Source organism: Herpailurus yagouaroundi, unplaced genomic scaffold (genome assembly GCF_014898765.1).
Source record: "Herpailurus yagouaroundi ecotype Mexico unplaced genomic scaffold, PumYag 182, whole genome shotgun sequence".
NCBI classification, from domain to species: Eukaryota; Metazoa; Chordata; class Mammalia; order Carnivora; family Felidae; genus Herpailurus; species Herpailurus yagouaroundi.
Genome location: NW_024412413.1, coordinates 29,357,347 through 29,381,674, shown reverse-complemented (window position 1 = coordinate 29,381,674; position 24,328 = coordinate 29,357,347). Strand labels below are relative to the sequence as shown.

Below are 24,328 nucleotides of genomic sequence, written 5' to 3'. Positions count from 1 at the left end.
TTTTCGTTAAGGTCTGAAGTTGTGAATTAATGCCGGAAATAAGACATCTGTCAAAATTTCTTCAGTGTTCAGCAATATTTTAATTAGCTTGCCTTTTGTAAAGTTTGTTTCCTCAAGCTATCAACTTTTATTTAATTTTGCCTAGATCTGTAACAAAAAAGAACAAAAGTCTCTTGGAAAAATTCTTGGAAAGTACAAGGTACAAATTGTCCTCATTCAACAGTTTTAATACATATCTGCATTATAATTTGCCTGTATTATAAAACCCTTGCTTGGTAGTAAAGCCTGGAAAGGCATGCTGACTCTGCTGTGAGACTGTCTATGGCTGGATCTCATACACACTTTTAAAAGGGCAGAAGTGAAATGCAATTTTCATGGCTTGAAGCTCTGAAAGTTTTTCTTGCCTGTGCTGTGTCTTCAGTAATACAGCACCCTTTTATCGGTTTAGAGAGTTCAACCGAGAGGCAGACGGTGGGCTTTAAGATCACGCCCACTGAGTAATAATTAGAAGTTCAGTTTGTGCTTCTGAAACTGCATATTGAGTCACGTCCCAAAAGAATCAAACTGAACACTGTTGTTATTTTATAACTTCACATCCACAGAGTTGTTTCAAACATGGCCTTACAGAAAATGTTTATAATCTGATTGTGTATATGCAATAACAGAGGACTGCTTGAAAGAACCATCCTTTATAATCGTTTTCACAATAGGCGTACATTAAAGTAGTCCCTTGTCTGTAGCAAATGTTTGCTGAAGCCACCATTCTTCGTAACATACTTCATGTCTGAGCAAATCTAGGTGGTACGGAATGCAAAAAAACACTGGTTACACTTTGGTAGCTTTCATATACACCCAAGGCAGTTTTCAATTAAATTTACTCTGATATTAACATAGATAGGGCTTCAAATTTACACGTGTCCTAATATTTTACTTAAAAGCGAGCAAACAAACCTAGACTTATTCTATGTTTGGTTGCTTAGTTTTATGCAATTCCTTCAAAGGAATCAATCCTGTCAGATTCCCATGAGCACCGAGAATTGTTAATCCAACATCATTCTGGGCTGGCTACTTGGGCAACACAGGACTGACCATTTGCTTGGGATATGGAAATCAGAAAAGCATCTGAGGGCGTTACATTTGATCTGGAACTTGTAGGCTAAATAAGATTTTGCTAGTATTTGGGAGGAGGTAAGCTTGTGGGCAGGAACGAGCAACAGCAGAAATGTTTTACAGATCTGAACCTACATTGCTGGGTCTGATAAATGCCAAGTGCCCCAGAGTGAGCTCAGAGCCAACGGTGCTGGGAATGAGAACTCAGGGGGCTTTGACATTGTGATAAGAAAGGGGGGACCGCTGTGGGTATTTAAGCAGAGGAACAAAACATTATAGCAACGTTTTCAAGATCACACTAACAGATGAATGGAGCATTGACGAACTGAAAGAAAGTCGGGAATACCAGTTAAAATCCTAGTCTAGCAGGCTACATAAGAAATAAATAATAGGCACCTGGTTAAGGCAAAACAAGGAAAGAACCTTTGAATTTTAAGAGCTCTTTCCACCACCCTCCACCCTCATTTTCTTCCGTTTCTCCTTAATTGGGGGGGGGTAGTTTTTCCTTCCTGATTTCTAAATGAAAGAATTTCCACCCTTTTTTCAATCTATAACTGACCCACAAAATTACACTGAGAATTCAGTGAGACAACACATTTAAACACACGTATGTATGCTATATATTTTTATATACACATTTCTACATGTGGGACATATTTTGATTGCTTTCACTTTTTCGTGAAAGGATTTTCACTTTATAGGATTTAAGACTGTTTTTTAAGCAGATGTCTTTCAAATAACCAATCCTATTCCAATTTCTCTCATGACCCATACCCAATTTGCCAAGTGTCCACTTGTGTATTTTCACTTACGTATCTGTTGATACTTTGAAACTCAACTTGTATAAAATGGAATCCAGTCAGGCGCTTCTCCTGAATTTCCTATGACCATCAACCCTTTCTGCCCGTAGAACTCAGCTCTGTAAGACTTAGCTTCCTGTGTGTGCAGGCGCAACAAAATGTGCCATGTCTGTCCCCTTTCCACTACTCCTGCAGCCACCTGTCCCTGGGCTTCAAAATCTCCCTCAGGATCTGCATCCAGAATGATTTAACTGTTCACGTGCCTCTTCCAGCCCTCTCTCAAAAGATAACACTTCCAAAGGTGGAGCGTTCCTGCTATTTTTCCTCTGCTCAAACACTTCCAATTGCATTTGAGTGCAGCCTTCTTTTCTAGTCACATTTCTTGCTTCTTACCTTCACAGAGTCTGCACTCAAAGCAAGCTGGATGCTTTCTCCTCTGAATGCCTCATGTTTTCCTGGCTTTGACCATGTTCTTTCCAAGGTTAGCTCAAACATGATCTCCTTTATGATCTCCCTTGTAAGCGTTTTTAGAGATTTCCCCCACTACCAAGTATGATTTTGATCACCATTAAAACCCCGTAACACTTTAATCCCTTCTCTTTATGTCTCCTTAATATACATCACTGTAAACAACGGTCTTACCCTCACAAATCCACTAGATTGCAAACTTCCTGTGGACAGAGTCTGTGTTGCCCATGGTCGATCCTAGTACAAAGCCGTGCGTGAAGAAGCAGTTTGCTAAGCATCAGATTGACTTAGTTGTATTGAACGTGCCCTCACAGCATGTATTTTCCTAGTCTGGGTGCAGCTGCTTCATTTTAGGTGAATGTGCAGCATTTGCCCATTTTTGTCATCATTGTCACCGCCATTATAGTCACCATCAATAAAGACTCACTGAAGATCTACAAAGGCAATTCACGCCCACTTTGGTGGAACTGTACACGGTTGGCACAGATTCCCTGCCGACACTTTTCACTCGAGGACGTCACTGGCAACGATGCTCAAAGGTAAGCATGGGTTGGCAGTACTGACAATGCGCTGAAATCACCAAATGCCAAGCTACCCTCCATACTGAGGAAAAGTCAAAGTTCGGGCACGGCCGTGACTTTGTGTGGAGACACGGTTCTCTTCCGATTAGTTTAGCCTTGTTAATTGTGAAGCTTAGCTAACATCCATATCTTCCCCAGAAATCACAGCACACCCTTCTTGCACTTTGCAGCGCTCCTGAACTATGCAGACTACACTTTGGGCCCATGTTAAGTAGCAAAATCACCAAAGCACAAAATACAAACGCACATGGCACTAAGTAGACCTCAGAAAGGATGCTTGCTTAGAGTAGGAGAGCCGAAATAAGAAAGTAGGGGAGTCATCTTGTCGGACCTCAGCTGGGAATGTGCGGGTTGGTCGACTTAACTTTTCACCACTCTGCACAAGCTTGTGAATATCCACAAAAGCACCTGGATATTGGTCTTGGGGTCATAGGTAAATGTTAGCATGTAGGCAAATTCACAAACATGGAATCTGCAAATAATGAGGATCAATGGTACTAAGGGTGATTAACCACTGGCCAGCCAAAGATTAGATAATATTTTATTAGTTCCTTAGGTTGAAATGATGTTTATAAAGTTTCTTACGATTCCTCAGCTTGCATTCTATACTAGTGATGAGAAGCTGTTTATAGTCTCCCCATACATTTACTATCTTAAGTCTCTAAACTTGTAATTGTATAGTAACTACCCCTTTCCTGGAATGCTGGGCTCCCGTCTTCTTCATTATTTAATTCCTATTTAATCATTGCAGTTCAAGTTAGCATTACCTCCACCAGGAAGCCACCTACTGACCTCCCTCTGAATGCATGCATTTCTCTATTTTGGCACTTGAAATATTAAGAACTTCTTAATAAAGCTCATGTTTAATAATTCTGTGCCCATAATTCCATCTAGCACATGCCTGTCACATAGTAGGTGCCAACTATTGTGTTGAATTGAATTAAAACCAGGAAGGGTATAGGAAGAATTGCCAATTCTTTGGGAAAAAAAAAAAAAGAAAGAGAGAGAGAGAATTCAGCTTGAAAGTGTAGAAAAAACAACTAAAAAGAAAAAGTAGGATTGGATTTACCAAGCTCAAATGAAAGTACAGTGAGGAACAAAAAAACAAATTCAATTGATTTAAGAAAGACTTTGTGTGCTCAAGTACCAAGGGGGAAATGGCTTAAAACTCATCATTTAACACAAATCGTATGATTCAGCAGCATAAAGCAATTTTTTAAAAAGCTAACATTATGCTGGAGTATATTAATAGGAGTATGACAAGCTTATCATGAGTAGTAATCTTTCTCCCATATTTGGCAATAATCAAGCCTTTCCTGAAGTATTTATGAGAGTTGTAGAGAAATTGGAGCTCATTCAAAGAAAATCTACAAAAATGAAAATGAGACAATTATAAAAGATGAAAGGGACTCTGGGCCTCCAAAGAGGTCAGAGAACAGCAAGGAGGAACGTGAATTAGAACTTGTCTTCAAGCCCAGTCCAGTATTTGGCACCAGGTTCAGTAAATAACTCATTGATTAATTAGAATACTGTATTTGAGGCTCAAAAAAGACAGAGATCAGTGGTCCTGTATTCGTATAGTAGCCAAAACTGGATGCAATAGATTAAAGTTTTAGAAACAGATGAAAAGTTATTTGAAGGAGAATCTGATGGCACCGAGGGATTAAATACTGGAATAAACTTTAGCCAGAGATCTTGAAATATTCCTTCATATGTAACTGTTAGAATCACTTAGATGACAGCCTAACTTAAGTCCAGTACCGTCCTAACAGAATTATAATACTTACTGGTATATTCCACTATTTTTCTGATCAAGCAGTCTGTGACTATAGTTTTATTTAGTCTATTTAACCTGTGTCCATAATGACTGTTTTTGTGTTCCCCATCTTTACTCTCATGTATATTGTCCCAGGGATGATGAAGGTAAGTGTCTTCATTTATTTCCTTCTTCATATTCTCACCTGGTAATAGATTTGAATCAAGCGACAGAAAGAAATAACTCTTGATGTAGGAAGTTGGCCACATTTCTTGAAGAAATAGTAAGAGTAATGATTATTTTTATAGCATCTATTAAGAACTTAAATGTTCCGTTTACTAGGATGGGAGTCTTAGAAGCTTTCTCTCATCTAATCTTGACAAAAAGTTTCTGAGAAAGATACTGGTATAATGTCTTTCATGGATGAGGGAAATTAATTGTTAAGTGAGGAATTCTAAGTCACAGGAATTGAGAGGTAGAGTGGGGATTCACATGCAGGATCTTTCTGACTCCGGAATACAGGTTCTGAACCTGTATTATCCTAGTTTATTCATTCATTGATTTACTTACCTAGTTATTGAAATGATATTTGTTGAAGCGCCTACTGTTTGACATGATTTTTGTTGGTGGTGGGCATAGATTGGGTTCCCAAGGAAAGAACATCTGAGATGGAAATTTGCTTGCAGGAGGTTTATTGGGTTTACTCTAAGGAACAACAATTAGAAAAAAGTGAAAGAAGCAAAACTGGGTAGAGGGAGAAGATGAATTGTAAACACGTGGTTGCACAAAGGGCCTCGGCCTGTCTTCTGGGAGCTCTTGAGCTAGATGGCCCCTCATGGTTGTCGCAGATTGTGGGAAGGGGTCTGGTTCTTCATCGCCTCATTCACTGGTCACTTAGTGGGGGCTTCTCCAGGGAAGGCATTTACCTTGGCGAGGCATATCTCCTTCATCCAAAAGCAATTACAAGAAAGGAACTCAGGGGCGCCTGCGTGGCTCAGTCAGTTGAGCATCCGACTTTGGCTCAGGTCATGATCTCATGGCTCACGAGTTCGAGCCCTTGTCGGGCTGTGTGCTGACAGAGCCTGGAACCTACTTTGGATTCTGTGTCTCTCTCTCTCTCTCTCTCTCTCTCTCTCTCTCCCCCCCCTTTCCTGCTTGCACTCTGTCTTTCTCTCTCAAAATAAATGAACGTTAAACAAACAAACAGAACAAAACAACAACAACAGCAACAAAACAAGAAAGGAGCTCAACTTCAGGACACTCCCCAAAAGGATACAACAGTGAAAACACATGAGTGCCTACCTCCATGATGTTTATCTATTAGTGGAGAAATGGGAGATGTCATCAAAATAATATATTCTTTTTCCCGGTGGCAGATGGTGATGTGTTGCAAGGAGAAAATAAAGCAAGGGAGAGAGCAAGTTTGGGAATGAAGCAATTTAGACAAAGCTTTGTTAAGAAGGTGACGTTGGAGCAAGTATTTGAACAGGACGAGAAAGAGACACAAGTAGATGGCTAGGGACAGAGAATTTCTGTTGGAGAGAACAGTCCCATGCAAAAGGCCCAAGAAGGAACATGGCTGCAGTGTTTGAGAAAGAGCAAGGTGAGGGAAATGCGTGGGGATGTATGTACACAGCTGGCCAGTGTGGCTGGATTAGAGCCTGCAAAGCACAGACTCCTAAGAGGTCAAAGCCAAAGAAATATCAGGAGGCAAGACCCCAGATAATGCATAGGGGTCTATGACTTATTAAGGACTTTGGCATTTGTTCTGAATGAGTTAGGAAGTTATCTGAGGCTTCTGAACAGAGGTGTGAATGATCTGACGAATTTTAAATGGCTCCCTCTTATGTGTTAAGAACAGACTGTCGGGCGACAAAGGCAAAAATAGAATAGGAGTTAAGCTATTCCAGTGGCCTAGGCAAGCCTTGGTGGTAGCTTGTGCCTGGGTGGCAACAGTGGAGGTGGTGAGAAGTGACTGATTCTTGATACGTGTGAAAGGCGGAGTCAAAAGAATTTGCCAATAGGGCTCTGCAATTTACTTTTTGGCCTTAAGCAAATTACTTAATTTCTTAGAACCTTACTATCCTGCCCTTAATATGTGGAATAATAGGTCTACTTTATGGAAGCGATTGTGAAGATTAAATGGAAAAATCTATGTGATGTGCTTGGCCTGGTGCCTAACACCAAATGGATGACCAGTAAACAGAATGAATGTCTGGTAAATACTGTGTTTCCCCGCCCTTGTCTCCCACTCTTCATCCATCGGTTGTTACTTGCATTGCTTCATCTCGTCTTGAAATACATACTCTGAGGTACCCAGACAAGCCTTATTAACTTTGATTTGTAAATAAAGACATATAATGATTTAAATGACTTATATGAAACTGCACCAAAAATTAATGAAAAGATCTCTGGATTTAATTCCTGTTGCAATGTGCTTTCAAGTGTAGGGTATGGCTTCTGACAAGCTGGTGTTTAAATCCTTTAAAATATCTCATAAATCTCATAAGAGGCAAAATTCACCCTACTTTTTGGTGGATTTTTAAAGTGTGTTCTCAAATTTTAAATTTTAAAGGTTTCTTTTAAAGAAACATATGTTATCCCAGCTGTCTCCATCTAATAAAGCAGCCACTGACATAAGGGAAAAAAATGGAATGTAACATTTCAGAAGTTCTCCAGATACACTGAATACTATGAATGCAGTGAAATCAGGTGAACATGCAAGTAAGGGAATTATGGAAAGGTAAAACACCCTGCAATGCATGTAGAGTCCCAGACTTTCAAAGGCAGTACGGTTTACAACATATAGGTTATTAGCAAGTCAGACAAATCACAGGTTATCGGGGCTCCTGGGTGGCTCAGTTGGTGAAGCGTCTGACTCTTGACTTCGGCTCAGGTCACTATCTCAGGGTTCGTGAGTTTAAGTGCCAGGTCAGGCTCTGCACTGACAGTGCAGAGCCTGCTTGGAATTCTCTCTCTCCCTCTCTCTCTGTCCCTCCCTACTCTCTCTTTTTCTCTCTCAAAAATGAATAAACATTAAAAAAAAAAAAAAAGGAAAGAAAAAAAAAAAAAAGAAAGGGGCACCTGGGTGGCTCAGTCAGTTAGGTGTCTGATTTCGACTCAGATTATGATCTCACAGTTCGTGAGTTCCAGCCCCACGTCGGGCTCTGTGCTGACAGCTCAGAGCCTGGAGCCTGCTTTGGATTCTGTGTCTCCCTCTCTCTCTCTCTCTGTCCCTCCCCTGCTCACGCTCTCTCTCTCTCTCTCTGAAAGATAAATAAAAATTGAAAAAATTGAAAAAAAAAAGAAAAATCACAGGCTATTAAACAAACATGCTGGGTGTTTCTGCTATTGATATATTTAAAAATCACGTGTTTAATGATAAGATGTTTTTATAATGTTTCATTTTAACAAAATTTATAATGTCACTCCTCTATCTTATAATCTCTAGGTGAATAATTATACAAAGAAGCCAGGACATGTCCCTGCCTGTTTTACTTTCTCATGGTCAGAAGTAGAAATATTGTAACAGTTTATAGAATACCATTGAAGAATTTTATTAAAAGTCACAATTGTCAAAATCAACAACAACAACAACAACAACAACAACAACAAACAACAAAAGAAAAAGAAAGGAATCCATACAGAAAGAAAAACCATTCGATTTTCTATCAATTAATGCTATGGTTTCAAGTTGTGTCAATAACTTGAATAAGACTATTTTTCCTATAATTGACAAAGCTGATCTATTACTCATTGTATGATTTGTGTTTAAAAGTCAATTTGGTTTTGGACACAGATCTTTCTAATCTCACTTCGCTTGCAGGAGGGCAATAATAATAGGACTGTGATGATCCAAAGGAAGAGCGAGGGCTTCCTAAGCTGCCTTCCTCCTCCACATAGTCTTTTCTCTTCCAGGGGAGATCCAAATAAAAACCTAACGAAAGGACAATCATGGGAACCTCAACGGAGCGTCAGAGAATCACCTGGGAGGCTTGTCAAACATGCAGATTCGTTTACCACTTGCAAACCCTCCCAAATCAGAATATCCAAGGTGGATATCCCAGAAACCATATTTTGTAAGATCTCTGCATGATATTCTCACTTACTCAAGTTTGGGAAGCACACATTCTAACTTCAGAAATAACGTGAACAGGTCACCTGAATCTTGCCGGTCCTCAGTTTCCTTCTCTGTAAATTGAGGATAATTATAGTCACCTCATAAGATCACTGCGAAGAGTAAATTAGATAAAACCAAGGTGAGACATATGAAGCATGGAATGTTTAGTACTATTTTTAATCATTGTTAGTGACCCTGAGTTCCTGATTTTCTGGGCTGATGCAACTAAAAACAACAACAACAACAACAACAACAACAACAGCAAAGGATTTGAGGATATTTTCAAGAAAGCAGGTCAAGTGATAGATTGTGAAATTTAGATATATTACTAATTAAAATGAAGCCAGGAAGGATTTGGCAGAGTGAAAGAAAAATGAGTGTTGGTGGGTCTGAGAGTCACAGTGAAATCTAAGAAAAATGTGTAGTGGGCCTCCATGGAGAGAGCTGGCAGGATGGAGTGTGGAGAAGAAAGTGTGTTTTCTTTCCTCCAGTTTCTAGAATGGAAATTGTGTGTGTGTGTGTGTGTGTGTCTGCGTGTGTATGTATAAAACAGTTGGAAATGTGATAACACTATCAAAAGCACATGACATCAACTACAGAAGTACTAAAACATGAAACACGAGACAATTTGATATGGGACAATTTAAAACCCTGCAGCCCAAATCAAAACCTGCTCTCTACTCCATCGCAAGAAGCCATTCCCTTGCTCGTCCCTAAAAAGTTGTGCTTCTCTTGAAGAGCTGCTCTTCAGGGCTAGAGAACAAAATAAGAGAAGAGAGTTGCCATAGAAAAGGAACATTTAAGATTTTACTGGTCTTGTGGCCCCTGATTACGGCAAGACTGAGATATGACAACAAAATTAAGTGACATGGCAGACACGAAGACAAGTGGGGTGGAGGCCAGGGGCCTGTGAAATAGCTATTATGGCATGGGTTTCCAGCAGAGATGGGGGGTTGGCAAGGTTGGGGTGATGAGGAAGATTGGGCTCTGGAGACGATACAATGATCCCTGCAAGATGGAGAGTGTATGGGTGCCTGATCGATGAAAAGGAAAAGCGTGGAAGGGCCTTGGTCATGCGCTTGCTGTGGTGCTTACTCACATTAGGCTGAGAGTCATGGTTTACAAGTGGGCAGCACTGCAGAGCAGGAGTTATGCCTCCCACCCTCACGCTGGTCTTCATGAACTTGAGAGAATAAGCAGTGTATGTTCAGACAGCTTCAAGGGAAGCCACGTTCCTTGGAGGAGCACTGGATTTAAGACAGAAGGTTCCATGTGAAAAAAGACAGAGATGCTGGGAAGGCCTCCCCTCATGGGGCAGGTGAGCTTCCAGAGTGTGCTCCTAATGCCCTCAAACGGGGCCTTGCTCTCTAACACTCTGTGGACATTGCCTTCAAATTCTTATAATCTTACCTTTCAATTTGTTTTGTAAATGAAATCTGATGGGACGATGGAGAATGTGTGAGAGCTTAGAACCTCGGCTCACCTATTGTCCTGCCTCCCTGGCTCCCTGGACAAGGCCTCAGCCACCTGCTTCCGGCACCCCACTACCCCTACCGATCAGTGACTGTTGCTGCCCCCACTGAGGGTCTACGTATGGACTTGGGGATGAATAGGGGGTGAGGAATACAAGCCCCACACCGAAAGTGCTACGGCAGGGTCTGGGCTCCCATGAGGTTCTATACTTGCACCTCACCCAAGGGAACATGACACTTAAGTATCTTTTTAGGGTACCTGGGTGGCTCAGACAGTTAATCATCCAGCTCTTGATTTCGGCTCAGGTCATGATCTCACGGTTTGTGAGTTTGAGCCCCACGTCGGGCTCTGTGCTGACAGCGTGGAGCCTGCTTGGGATTCTCTGTCTCCCTCTTTGTCTGCCCTCCTGCTTGTGCTCTCTCTCTTTTTTGAAAATAAGTAAATAAACGTTAAGGAATGATTTTTTAAAAACCACTGTGACTGGTTCAGAAAGAGAGCACAGAAGAAAGGAAAGAGCTTCTTCCCCTGCTTTTTCATGCAAGGGGCCCTACGTTCACATTTTGCACTTGAGCCCTACAATTTCTGTAACTGGCCCTGACTTGAGGTTTCCAGAGGTAGCAGAGGAAGATCACAGAAGGAGGGCAAAGGAGGGCAGGACTAGAGAGAGGGGACATCAGTGGGACTCTAGGTGAGGGCAGATAGATAAACAAACCGCAGGGGATGATGGGCTTTGCCTTTTGGGCAGTGGCCAAGGAGAAGATTGCGAGAGAGATGGAGCTTACCTTGTCAAGGATCCAAATGGAATGCCAGCAGAAGTTTTAGTGTGAGTGCCCTGAACCCCAGTGCTTACCTTTATTGCTCAGGGCACCAATCAGAAAGCTGGGAGGTTCTCATAAGTTGGTTCAATAAATCCTCTCCAAGCGGAAGCTTCCAAGACAAACCACTTCAAATCGAAACTCCTCTTGCTGAATACAGCAGTGTGCTCATGGCGTGTGGGGTCAGGTCCAGGCCAAAGGAAGGCACTGGGGACAGAATTTGAGTCTTACTCTAAACGGCTGGACATAGCCAAAGCTACGGGGCTTACAAAGGAAAAACAAAAGGCTTTGGGGCCTGGGTTTTCAGTGACCAATTTTAACCCCAAAGAAAGACCTTAACTCCTTTGAGGTTTATGTGTAAAATGGGGATGGTGATCACTTTTGCTTTCTGATGACCCGGGTTTGTTAAAAGTGTCAAAGTATATCAAAAATGTGAAAATGCCTTGCAAATAGCTATATAAATATTAATTGGTACTTTAATTCTATATTCTTTTTTTTTTTTTAAGGATTACTGGATCCTACAAATTAGTCTGTGACAGCATTTAGGAGAGAGACACTGGAGTCATGCTTCATCATTGTGAGCCCCACATCTCTGGAAGGTTAAAGCCTTAGGGTGGACCTCTGAAAATTTTAAACACAAACAGAAGCAAAAGGTGAAGTTCCAAAACAGAAGAAAGCTAAATTTATATATACAAATGGCAAGTGTGGCTGGATGAAGGTCCTGAAAGACATCTATTACACAAAGAATGTGGGAAAGGGAAGAAAAAGTCCTATCTTTCTGAATTGTAGAGTACTTTCCACCTCATACATTTATCTACATTAAAGGAGTCTCTTTCTGTGTTATTGTCTCTGTCTCTCTTTTTTTATTTAAAAATTTTTTAACGTTAACTTAGTTTTGAGAGAGACAGAGAGACAGAGAGTGAGCAGGGGAGGGGCAGAGAGAGAGGGAGACACAGAATCTGAAGCAGGCTCCAGGCTCTGAGCTGTCAGCACAGAGCCCAAAGCGGGGCTCAAACTCACAAACCACTAGATCATGACCAGAGCTGAAGTCATATGCTTAACCAACTGAGCCACCCTGGCACCCTGTCTCATTCTCTTTTTGATAGATTATGGAAGGATCTAAAATGGAAGTGGGATTAGCACTATTTACCAACTTTTCCTCATTCATCAATGGAATACCCACAAAAGAGCAATTGTGGATAGTGTGGAAAAAAACAAGTACCAATCTAAAGAGATCAATGAAGCATCACATAAAATAACAATGTCAGGGATTTAGAAAAGAGGTTATAGACAGTCCAGAAACTAAAATCTGAGTAACATGTTTCTGTCACCTCTTAACAAATCAAAATCTTAGCTTAATTCAGACAAATGTGTTTGAAACATCTTTTCTCAAGCATGTATTCAGAATTTTAAAGTGGATAATACCCATCTCTTCAATTTGTTAGATTTTGGAGACAGAACTTAAAATCTTATGGTGTCCCAAATCGTATTTTTTCGTCTTGTGGAGATTAAAATAGTAGCTAGAGTAAGGTGTAAATACTGGGTGCTGATATAGCTCAATTCTCTAATTAGGTGGGTGTGCTGGCGTGGCTTCCTTGAAAATATCGCCACCTAGAGGAAATTATGAGTCAAAGCAACATCTGCAATGCACCACGGACACTGCATAAGAGAAGTATGACATCTGTAAGAAGAAAAACAGGTATTTCAGTGAATGAGATGGGCCACTTAGGAAACGTATTAGGTCACGGGTCTACTAGTGTATTTTTGCATAATTTAATTAATTTATATATCTATTTGTATTCCTAAGTAACATTAAAACTGCATATAGCTTTTATTTATGCATTAGGGATTGACTTCTAATTTTTTTGTCCATATCTGGAAATATTTTTAGAAAATAGATATCCTGATATTTGACTACAGGGGTAAAATTTACATTTTGGGAAAATTCTTCAATTTAAAAATAATCAGTAATTTAATTAACATCCTGAAAATGTTTAAGAGGCTAACATACTAAGGATTTTCTATCTCAAGTCTTAGAAATTAACAAACAAAATTCCTTAAAGTCATTTGTTTCTGAGCATTTATGACTAGGTTCCAAATCATAGCAAGTAGGGTAGGAGGTAATTTAGTTGGTTGATTCGAATAAAAATGGGATAATTTTCTTTGCTTCAATTTCTGATGTTTTTCAATCATGGCAATTTCTGAAAGCATATTTAACATGAAATATGATCTATGCAGTAATCTTAATATGCTATGTAACAAATACGGGACCTTGAAAGCAACAGATCTTTAAGGTAGGTTTAAATGGATGATTTAGCAGCTATGAGAGATTTATATCCTGTTTAAAAAAAAAAAAGAAAGAAAGAAGCTGCCAACTTCAAAAGTTAACTCTCTTAAAAAGTCCCTAAAGATGATTTTACTTTAAATTGTCTTCTGAAGATAACAATTTTTGGCTAATTGGATTCCTCTGGATTATCAATTTTCAATGTGTCAAGAATTATGGAGTAGGTAAGAATATAAATAAGGAAAAAACAACTTCATAGACTATTTGAAGAAGTGTTATTGTCCTGTGTTTACCCTTGTTAGATCTGTTGCCTATTAACTCATCAATCTTCCCCAATAAATGCTAAGCCCCCTGGAGGCAGAGACTATTTTTTATATGCAGTCATTCCTAGAGTGTCATTTGGTCAGTGTCTGTTCTGATTAATTGATATCCATAGTACAAGTGGTTAAATATTTTGAATATAACCCTTAGCTGTATCTATAGCACTTAGAGTAGTCCCTGACATTTGGGAAGAACACAAAACACAATGGGTGAGTGAATGAATGAATGGCATCCCAAACTGGACCTACCATCTGTTTTAAGTGTATGTTTATTGAATGTATCTCTCCTCCCCACCACACACAAAATCCTTAATTAAGTAATCTGTAGAAGGTCTGATTAACACTTGTAAGGCAAAGACAAACATAAATCATTCCTATCCTTTTTTAGATTATCACTAGCCTAAGCATAATGGCATACCAAAGGGAACTATTTTGTCATATGAAATTATAAATGTCTATATATGTGTATATATGTATACATATACATAATATCTTATATACATATTACAGTATACCTATTATAGTATGAATTTACATATAATATATATTTATATATTTGCATATAAATATAATTTTAGGAACGGGTAGTATATTTGGTAATGGAATAGAAAAGATTCTTAGGTACATCAAGATGAATCATAAATTAATCTACCTGGATAAGTAAACTTGATGCTTGATCACTGCCTAGGGAAACTATTTATGAGACTGATGCGCTACCTACTGCGCTAACGAGGCACCTTAGGGAAACTATTTAAATTACTGGGCAGCTTACATGTAACATACCTAATATATATTAAATTCGGTGAGCACTGACTGTCTTCTATTTGCAAAGTAGCTGTTATGAGTCTACACTTTAGTGTTCTATAGTTTTTGTAGAACAATGGTTAAGGAAGATGAACAACCTAAATGCTGAAAATTTCTGTGTTCTAAAACACACTTGACTTCAAGGATTTCAGTAAAATATGTGTGATTCTGTCTTGTGTATGTAGTCTAGACCAATCAGCTTTCTCCCTCCAGCCTCTATCAGCAATGCATCGCCACATTTTGGGAAAATTTATTTTATGTTATGTTATGTTATGTTATGTTATGTTATGTTATGTTATGTTATGTTATGTTATTTTTTCAGAGAGAGACAGAGGGCGAGTGGAAGAGGGGCAGAGAGAGAGGGACACAGAATCTGAAGGAGGCTCCAGGCTCTGAACTGTCAGTGCAGAGCCCAACGCAGGGCTTGAACTCACAGACTGTGAGATCATGCCTTGAGCCTAAATCAGATCCCCAACCGACTGAGCCACCCAGGTGCCCCAATGCATCACCACACTTAATCCCCTTCAAATCTTAATGCTGTTCTGCTTCTATGGACTCTCTTTTCCTCCAAGTCAACAGCTTTGCTACAAAGCAGGACAAACCAATCAATTGTTTGATCAATTGATTACTGGACAAACTAATCAATGCTAATATAGTCATTGGGCTTATTCATTGTCAACTCTTTCCTGATAAATGCAGAATCTAATAGATGATTTATAGATACATAAATAAATAAAAAATGTCTTAAAGGAGTGGTGAGGCTTAAGGTAGGAAGCTTAAGCTAGAAAAATCATAAACATACCATTGACCAGTGGAAACTATTTTGAAAAAAGAATTTTAACGTACACCAAAATTTAAACTCCCTGTCTTTTGTCATATTTATGACTGGGTCTTATGGTAACGAGTGACAGAGGAATTGCAACATCTTACATAGCATTATTCCTAGCTAAATCCTTCTTTTCTTTCCTTTTTTTAAATGTTTGTTTATTTTTGAGAGACAGAAGAGCATGAGCGAGATGGGGGCTGTGGTCAGAGAGAGGGAGACACAGAATCCAAGCAGACTCCAGGCTCTGAGCTGTCAGCACAGAGCCCGACACGGGGCTCGAATTCATGGACCATGAGATCATGACCTGAGCTGAAGTCGGACACCCAACCGACTGAGCCACTCAGGCGCCCCAAGTCCGTATTTTCTATTAATTTCATCCACATTTCCTGTTTAAATTCTTACCTCCTCTCATTCCTGATGCTTTCCTTATGGTGATACTTAGCTCTTACATTTGGACACTTCATTATACCCAAAGCTTTCAACTGACCTCCTGATATTGGCTACTGCCTGTATTTTTTTACACCGTATTCTATATTTTTCCTTAACCGTGGCTGCCATGTGGCAGCTCTTGGGCTCCTCCCCTGCCAGCAGCCAGCAATTTTCCATTTCCACCCACTTCCATTAGTGACAGCTGATTCCTAATTTAGAGAATGAAGAATTCTGCAATCAGAACGTGCTTTATACTTTCACCTTAAGAAGAAAGGGGAAAGGGGCCAAGAAACAGCTCTAATGATGTGAGGATTCTAGCACAATTTTGCACACTGTTTCTTTTCTCTCTTTAAAAACTTCTCCTCCCATAAATAATTTACCACAGAACCTTTGGACATCAACTACTGAGACTCAGCATTTTTCCAGGACGGTATTACAATATGCAGTATGACTGCAGAAGTTTGACTTTGAATATCCACTCTGAGTTATGTCCTTGACTAATCTGAGCTGAATTTAAAATTCATCACATTCCCCCCCATTTCATGGAGTAGAGCAATGATACAAGGAAACAGACTGTGTGGCTTCCAACTTCAGTCACTTGTTAGCTTTGCAACCTTGAGTAAGTTGTTCAGTAGCTGTCAGCTTCAGCTTTCTCCCTGGGAAACTAAACCTATATTCAGGGCACAGGTCCTGGAACAGGGTAGGGACTCAGCTAATGTTAAGTTGAAACGTGGCAAAAAATAAGTATTTAAATTTCCAAACCTATTTAAATTGTAGAATGATAATGAACTTAAAATATATTTTCAGGTGCACTTGAAGAGGAAGATCGTTGCTGTGGGCATTATCTAGGTGGCTCATATTCATGATTCTGTGGCCTAGCAAGCCTGAGTCAAGAGCTTCCTTGTGATTAAAGGACTTTGTGTTCAGTCCCTATACAGATCTGTTTTATCCACAAGGATGTGCCTAGTGTATAACACAGAGCTCAGGGTGCGAGAGATGTTGTGCATCTGAAAGTGGTTTTAGTACACTCATCATGAATAAGTCACTGTGCTTCCCTATGAGAGCTACCTAATGATCACAGCTCATTTCATACATTTCGTTTCATTTTTTCAGAATATTTTCAGAATATTAAAAACATTTATTGAGGGCTTTTTATATATAAGAGTCTGTATTGAAATAGAAAATCAGTTCCTTGCCCTGAGTGATTTTCTAGCCGGAGGAGAACCACAGAAAACTAGCTATAATTTTCAAAGGATAATGGAATTCTCGGTGAATTGAGTACCTGCTCTTTCCAGAGGTGCTCAGAGCAACTGATGCAAGTGTTACTAAGAAAGTTGTATATGTGGAAACTGCTTCTCAGGCTAAGGCAGAGCCAATCCTTAGCACTGACTTATGCTCCCAATAGAAGTGGTTAAGCAGCTGGAAAGAGCTGGAAATGGGACAGTAATAAAAATATTAATTATCCTTTGGATGCCAGACAAACAAATAAGCAGGGTTGTCTCTTTCCCTAACAAGTTGTGCTCTAAGGAGTAGCTGTAATCATTAATAAATGAAATGATGCTCAAGTCCCAGGAGGTAATTGACGATCACAAGTCCTGCATTTAAAACTAGGCCAAAATAATGTACCACTGCATGTCAGAGAAGTGGAATTAAAATAAAAACTTAAATTTTAGAAAAAAAATATAAAAATAAAATAAATAAAACTAGGCCAATGGGCACATAGTTTTATTTTTCAGGATTAAAGTATTAAGCATTATTTACTTTAGCAACTGGGAGTTAAAATTTAAGCATCGAAAAATAAATTCCAAATTTGTTAATTGTCTTCTCTGCTGTTGGTTTTAAGTCAAAACAAATATACTGTCAAAAATACATTGCTTGTATTAATTAGGGGTGTAAATCTCAAAAGGAATTCAAAATAGATTTATTATAGTAATATCTTTAGAGAAACTTATTATCAGTATAAAATTAGAAGTATAAAAATAATAATCCATGGAAATCCAAGAATCTTGTGGGTCTGTTTTCCTTCTTTCTTTTACAGTTTGATAGTTTATGTTTATGGCTTAGTTTCATAGGTCAAAAAGATGTTATTGTTAAACACCAAGATAGTTGGCAACACGTTCAAATAAATGATACAGACATCTTAATCAAGTCCTTGGGCCAGCACCTTTAAAATGTTCATCTTCTATGTATTAATATAGCATGTGTACCAGAAAAATGCATCTGTAATACAACAGGAACGCCATGATCATTAGTTCACATCTAAATGTTCAACCTTTGCCACTAGGTGGCACCTATATATTAATAGTGGTAGAGCATATGTCCCGCATCTGAAGGCAAAGTTGAGAGTATGTAAGAGAAAGGTAAGTTAGTTTAGCTTCGTTTTGTATTTAAATATTTGTGCTGGTATATACTTTGAGGTGATGGGTTTATTGCAGTAAATAATGTGGAATTCACAAATTTTTTTTCAGAAAAGGAAAACATTTTTTTTTTTTTTTAAAGAATAAATAAAAGATGAACATTGACTTTGGAAAATCCACTGGGGGGTGGGAAGATGTACATCCATCCACTTAGTCCTGACCTCAGCTTGTCATTTTATATTATCTCTCAGCTCAGTGGAATGTTACAATTGAAAGAAAGTTACAACAACAACAAAATATCCAATTATATATACCAGCATTATAATTTTGCTTTTGGTAGTGCTATTAATAGTAAATGTCGTATAAAGTCTAATTTAATAGTGATTTTTGTCAGAACCGGTAAATTAAATTAACATCAGTAAAAGGTCTTGAATTACTAAAAGTGACGTGCTAAATTTTTAAGTCTCTTCACAGGAGAGAATACTCAAATATTTCATGATAATAGAAGTATCAACCATTATAAAAAAGTCCAAATGCCACATGAAAACTACAGAAGATGCTAATATTAATAGTTTCTCTTTAGGTGTAACATAAGACAGAACCTTCAATAATGTTATAGTGTTATGAATGATATCCAGTATCTTAATACACCTACAAAATTACCTACAATTTTTGTGAATATTTTTCTATCATGAAAACATTGATTTTAATTATAGATGAGAAGCAATACAGTCACTAAAACTAAATTTTCTCAGTGAGGTTTTTTTTTCCCACCAAATATGTGTATATTGACACGCACATATATAAAATTATTAACCAACAGTGATCGTCATCATATGACTTACATAAGCTGTTAAACTAGTAGTAAAAATTATAACAGAGACAGGAATATTAGTATCTCTTCCTTAGGTGCCATTATCATCAACCCCACATCGAAGACAATATAATCTTTTGTACTCTCCTTGGAACTCAGGTCAAGGTTATTAAAGGAAATTTTGATCCTACCCAAGGTGTCTTAAATAAGACAATAGGGAGATATGTTCCAATAATACAGTGGGCCTATAACTTTAAACTCCAAACAGAGGACTTGAGTCCTGAAACATTTTACTTCTTTGCATTTCAGGCCCTTCATCTGTATAAGGAAAATAAAGCATTAGTTCACAGCGTGGCTCTGTATTTCAATGCGATAATACATCTTAAGCATCTTGCATATGCTGGGGCGCCTGGGTGGCTTAGTTGGTTAAGTGTCCGACTTCGGCTCAGGTCATGATCTCACTGTTTGTGAGTTCGGGCCTTTCATCAAGCTCTGTGCTGACAGTTCAGAGCCTGGAGCCTGTTTCAGATTCTGTGTCTCCCTCTCTCTCTCTTGCCCTCCCCTGTCTCTGTCTCTCAAAAATAAATACACATTAAAAAATAAAAAATAAAAAATCTTGCATATGCTTACGTGTTTTTTGAAGTATTAAGATCTCTGTTCTGAATAGTGTATGTTTTCCACATAGGTGGCTTGTAGCAGGTATTTAATATTTATTGGAGTTTTCACTGTCTTAGGTGTAGCATAAGACAGAACCTTCTTCTTTAAGCATTACTATGCATGTGTTTTGATTTTGAAAAGATACATTGCCTCTCTGAAAAAAGAATGATCCTGACTGGGGTGGGTAGTTCTTAGCACTAGCCATTAGGGTATTAATGTCAGCCATAAGAAGGAAAGAAACATCACTGACCTGGTGTTAGGGGGAGATGATAAAGAACAGAAACTTCTAGCTATATAGATTTAATTGATTTTCGTAGTCCTGCACAACAGTAAGTACAGCTCAAAGTATGTATCTGATTACAATTATCCATGGGGAAACAAGGTAGTTAGTGAATCATTTTGTTACTTACCTTGTGGGGTTTTACATTTACAGTTGCTCTGATTACTAACAAGTGACTTTTAGACACCCCAGGATATGTCGATGGTCTCATCTGTGCATTTATTAAATACTTAGTATTATAACTAGTAGATATTGGATATCACTGTTCTGAGTGTTTGGTATGTACTGACCCATTTAACCTTCATAATCTCATTTAATCTCGTGAGGCAGATACTACAGATGAGGAGAATGAGAAGCCAAAATTTCAGTAACATGCCTGAGGTCACACAAGTAGTAAATAATAGAAGTTTTGAAGCTACAAAGTGCAGCTTTGATCACTAAATTCCCTTGAGGGCTCTCCAATGGCACAAACCCCTCAACCACAAAGCTTCTGGGCCTTCACTGTGCAGGCATATCGTTTAAAGATCGTGCTACAAAGCAGATTCTAACTCAAAAGGTTTGGGTGGAGGCTGGGCATCGATAGTTCTAGCAAGACCGCAGGTAGACCCAATGCTGTGTGGTCCATGGACTACACTTTCAATAGCAAGGCACCAAAGCACTACATTTGCACACTATTTTACCAGGAGCCAAAACCGAATTTCAAGGGCAGATTCGTTCATTCTTAGTTTAGTGATCACAACTAAAATATCTAGATATCTCGGCCCAACAGAACTGCAATGAGATGACACTTCATGAGCCTAGTTAATGAACGTAAACTGATCTCATGTTCAGAAATTGACATGATTTTTACGATTAGATGTAGTTTAGCGTCTAATTAATGGTGATGCAGTCTACACTGTACTTCTTAAATACTGGGTTATTTGATCTCCACAGTAGACTTGAGCAGTAATGGAGTATGACAAGTACTTTTGAGGAAACAGACCCAAGGAAAGTGGCTACTTAGGCACTCTTAGGCAGCAGTGACCACACACAGAGGCCCAAACTCTTCTCTTCCCTCAACTGACCTTGATGTCTGGCCATGTTCCATTAACTGATTAAATGTAAATAGATGGAAATACAGAGTAAATGGATACAGAACAACAATAGTACCTGAAACAGGTAAGAGGCAGCCACATTCTGATTTTGCTTTAAATACACAGGTAACCAAGGCCAAAGGAATTTGGAAGCATGAATATTGAGTAATTTTCTATTGTTATTCCATTAATATAAATGTAGCTAAATATGAACAACATAGCTGCATATATAATTTTATTATGCTGTTAAAATCAAAATTAAAGCTGTTTTCTTAGTCCTATTCACTCCCTCACCCCGAGACCACCTATGAGATGATATTTGTATTATTTCCTTCCCAGACTCTGTAGGTTTGGTATAGCCGTCAGGAAACTGGTTATTTCACCTTTTGTGTTAATTGTAATGGAACTAAATCTGTTGGAATTACTTTTTTCATAAGCAGATGTTAAAAATTTTATGAAACCATACTCAGAATTCAGAGTTGCTCTCTAAATGTCAAACGTATTTACCATCCTTAGAAGACTAATATTTTCACAGAAAAAAAATCCCTTTGAGTTACTCTGGAGATGAAGTAATGAAGATAAATCAAGAAATGCTGTCAGTCACTAGGAAAGGAAAATACCGGAATCTCTATATTTAAAAACACTTGCGAATAGACAGCAAAGATTCTTATCAAGCCTAGGCCTACTAGACATATCTGCGATTTATAATGTTATCTTTCTTATCATTGGCAAGGGAAATAATACCTCCACTCTTGAGAGAATTGACTAAATGGCACCTCTTTATCGCCGTGTTCACGCATCGAGTTTGAAACGACTTTAAGAATGATACATTTACTTTGGAAAATTGTATTTTCTTCGAGTGTACACTTAACTCTAAAACTAAAGACTAGATTTATTCTGAGTTCTTACTGATATTACTGAATCATCAAGTTGTACTGAACAAGCTGCGTAGAGGTTCTCCATGAGAATTGAGAACTACAGTGCTCCAAGCATGCTAAGCAACAACCCCTAGGATCCTGTCATTACATGGGAGTGGATGGGGAGAAGTCTGAGAAATGTAATGGTGGGGTATACTGGGGGCGGGGGGTATCCCTCTTTCCCCCCAGCATGATTTAATTATTTCATATTAGCCTTTAGGATTAGAAAAGGGGCCATCACAACCTGGCTAATAAAACAAGAGTTCCCATAGAGAATCATCAGGTACTAATCATTTTCGTCATTAATTTTTGCTGGTGTCTATTTCAGAAGATATGGGTTGCACAGAAATTAATAGATAACATAGCTTCTGCCTACCTCTGTCACTGTTCATTGGCTGCTCCTTCGGGACATTCTGGTATTTCTGTCCTCAGTCCCTTAAAGGCACCAAGCTCCTCCCAGTTCTCTGCCTTTACACTCATGGTTCCCTCTGCCCACAGTAAACATCCCCTTGGAAACCCCTGTGATACATACTTTGCTAGTGATGCATTTCCTTGGCATTGCTTGCAGAGTGACTAATTTGTCTAACTCCTCATTTAATGTGTCTTTTCTCCTAAACCATAAGCAACACGAGAGTACTGATTTTGTTTATTCACCATTGTATCCTTATCAGGATTTACATTGCTTGGCCCCTAGGAGTGTTTTGAACAAAAGTTTGTGAAGTGGAGGAAATTCTTGAGGTTTACATCCTTTACAATGGCTAACGAAGAATGCCGCGCGCCTGTGGAGCCAATTATGTGTTAAATTTTTTAACGTAAAAGTAGAATCTTTTGTAATAATAAACTGATAATTGTCCAGATGTGATAATGAAGAAATGAAATCCTAAATCCTTAATGAGAACATATTTATGACCCAGTGAATATTGTAATGTCTTGGACAAAGAATTCTATGAGCTTTGATTTGCAAGAATTTGTGGGTCAGTATCAGGAGCAGAACTCTTGATTTCCCTCTACAAATACATATTAGAATAGTAACAGTAATATGGCTGGCTGGCTATTTTTAAATTCCTTTATAGGTCACTCAGAAGCTGTATCCTGTGGAAAGTAATGATTTTTTAGAGTATTATTAAATGTTTGGTTATTCATTGCTACAGTTTGGAGTGTTGTCATTTTAAGATTCCTATAGTGTGTCGTTTCTTCTGTTCCTCCTGTTGACAGCTGAAGTATTGCTGAATAGATTTCTGACATTAAATAATAAGTGAAAAGCCGAGGACTATCATTTAACACTTCAATTATTTTATTTTTCAAGAGCTTAAGCTTATCACCCCCAAAGTTATGTATGCTGGGATATGAGTAAAATTCAACCTCCATGTAAGATACCACCATACAGTCTTCTCTTCATCAAATAAATACTAAACTGGAGGTATAGTTTGTCAAAAAAAAATGTCATTTTTGAGAAAGGTTCAAATTCTTCATCTAGGGATATTCTGGAATATGCCATCGGTGGAAACTTTTATTAAGTTATTGGAATTAAGTGCCCAGAAGGAAATGTGTTACTACTTCCTAAAAATGTTTGAATAAAAGCTATTACTCTGAATAATGTATTCTCTCCAGGTAATTGCTTAGACCTTAAAAAACTAGCTCACATAGGCTTGCACTTACTCATCTTTTACTGTCCTTTGTAAGGAAGACAAACTGGGAAAGAAATAAAACATTCCACCCCCAATAGGCCAATAATCCTTTAAAAAAAATCCATTGTGCAAAAACTATTTTTTCTGGTTCCTGTGAACTTATGACAAGGAATATATCCAGGAACAAGGCTTCAAAACCTAAGCTATGTTCCATTGCTGGCCGTTACCTTGGATTTTAACTAGATGTACAAGTTGACTTCTGACCATGGGGAATCCTCTCCATGCATGGATTTATGGATTGTTGAGGCCATGGCAGATAACCAGTTCCACAGAAGCAACTCCATGTTCTTCTGAGGAAGATCCATAGTGCTGCAGAACAAGGAATATAAATGAGCGATGCCACAAGACACTGCAACTGGGGTCATCAAAATACAACCCTCAAAAACGAACTCTGAAGGTGGAGAATCTACAAGGAAAAATATTTTTTGAAACATAGACATTTTTAAATGGTTTCATATTAAGAGCACTGATAGACGTTCACTAGCCATGGCATGTGCTTCTTAAACATGTAACAGCCAAAATATCTGTTGATTCCAAGTTTATTAAGTAGACAGCTGAATAAATTTGTTAAAAAAAACCTTTCAGCATTGCCAGAATTAAGAAAAAAGAAAGAAAAAAGAAAGAAAGAAAGAAAGAAAGAAAGAAAGCAAGAAACCTCCAGTGTCTAGAGAGGAAAACACCAAAAGAAACTATTCAAACTGCAGTAATAAAATATTTGGCCTTTAATCATTTCCAATTAAATTATATTTGAAAGCT

General features: G+C 38.4%; 1 long non-coding RNA gene across 1 annotated transcript; it reads right to left on the bottom strand.

Moving 5' to 3' along the window:
• Window positions 1–73: 73 nt before the first annotated feature.
• LOC121040645 (uncharacterized) lies at window positions 74–24,003 on the bottom strand. Its single transcript, XR_005795389.1, has 5 exons — window positions 23,740–24,003; window positions 11,159–11,330; window positions 5,286–5,420; window positions 4,747–4,920; window positions 74–794 (listed from the first exon to the last, which is right to left on the bottom strand). It is a non-coding gene; the product is annotated as an uncharacterized LOC121040645 (long non-coding RNA).
• Between the last annotated feature and the right edge of the window lie 325 nt (window positions 24,004–24,328).